At 42.8% G+C, this 683-nt stretch overlaps 1 protein-coding gene across 1 annotated transcript in view; it reads right to left on the minus strand.

Annotated features, from left to right (window-relative positions):
• pllp (plasmolipin) overlaps positions 1 to 138 on the minus strand; it is a 9088-nt gene extending 8950 nt beyond the window's left edge. The window contains exon 1 of the mRNA XM_063907048.1: positions 1 to 138. This exon is cut by the window's left edge and continues 304 nt beyond it. The gene's annotated coding sequence lies outside the window, so the exon portion shown is untranslated.
• Between the last annotated feature and the right edge of the window lie 545 nt (positions 139 to 683).

Raw genomic sequence — 683 nt, forward strand, 5'->3', positions numbered from 1 at the left:
ACTCATTTGCAATGACTTGATACATAACAAAGAAAGAGAAATCTATTGAATAGTTAAAGAGGAGCCCTCCAGTGAAACATCCAGGGTCGAATATCCAGCAGTCACTCCCTCCACCTGGACTAACACGTGTCTAATGGTGCTGGTGTAAGTCTCTCTCTCTCTCTCTCTCTCTCTCGCTCTTACACACATACACACCCACAGCATTTCATCATCCTCTCTCTATGTCGTGTGTGTTAATGTTCCGTGACCAACTGCGTGTGCATGAGGGGCCCCGGTTCGATAGTAGTTTTACCAGAGATGTAACATGTGTAACAGTGGTTAATGTCGTGCAAGAGTAAAGTCTTCAAACGTACAGTTGTTGTTGGAGTTATTCAATAAACACTGTTGTGTCTCACTCTCTGACCATAATGATCTTCCCCTGGCACCTCCCGTATGACTCTCACAGGCGGTCCTACCTGAGTGACTCATTAACATGTTTGAAAACATAAAAATAATAAAACAGAAAAAAGTGACTCAATGACTCCCCAATGGTGTGGCTGCTTTTGTATGCATATTTGTCCCTCCCTTGTATCAAGATAAGGCAAAGCAGTCATGTACTATTTGTCACATATGATCTGAATCTTAGAGCAAACATAACAAAAGCCTTGAACAGGCATGGACTGTGCACACCAAGCAAAACAGCA

Source organism: Eleginops maclovinus, chromosome 2, assembly GCF_036324505.1.
Source record: "Eleginops maclovinus isolate JMC-PN-2008 ecotype Puerto Natales chromosome 2, JC_Emac_rtc_rv5, whole genome shotgun sequence".
NCBI classification, from domain to species: Eukaryota; Metazoa; Chordata; class Actinopteri; order Perciformes; family Eleginopidae; genus Eleginops; species Eleginops maclovinus.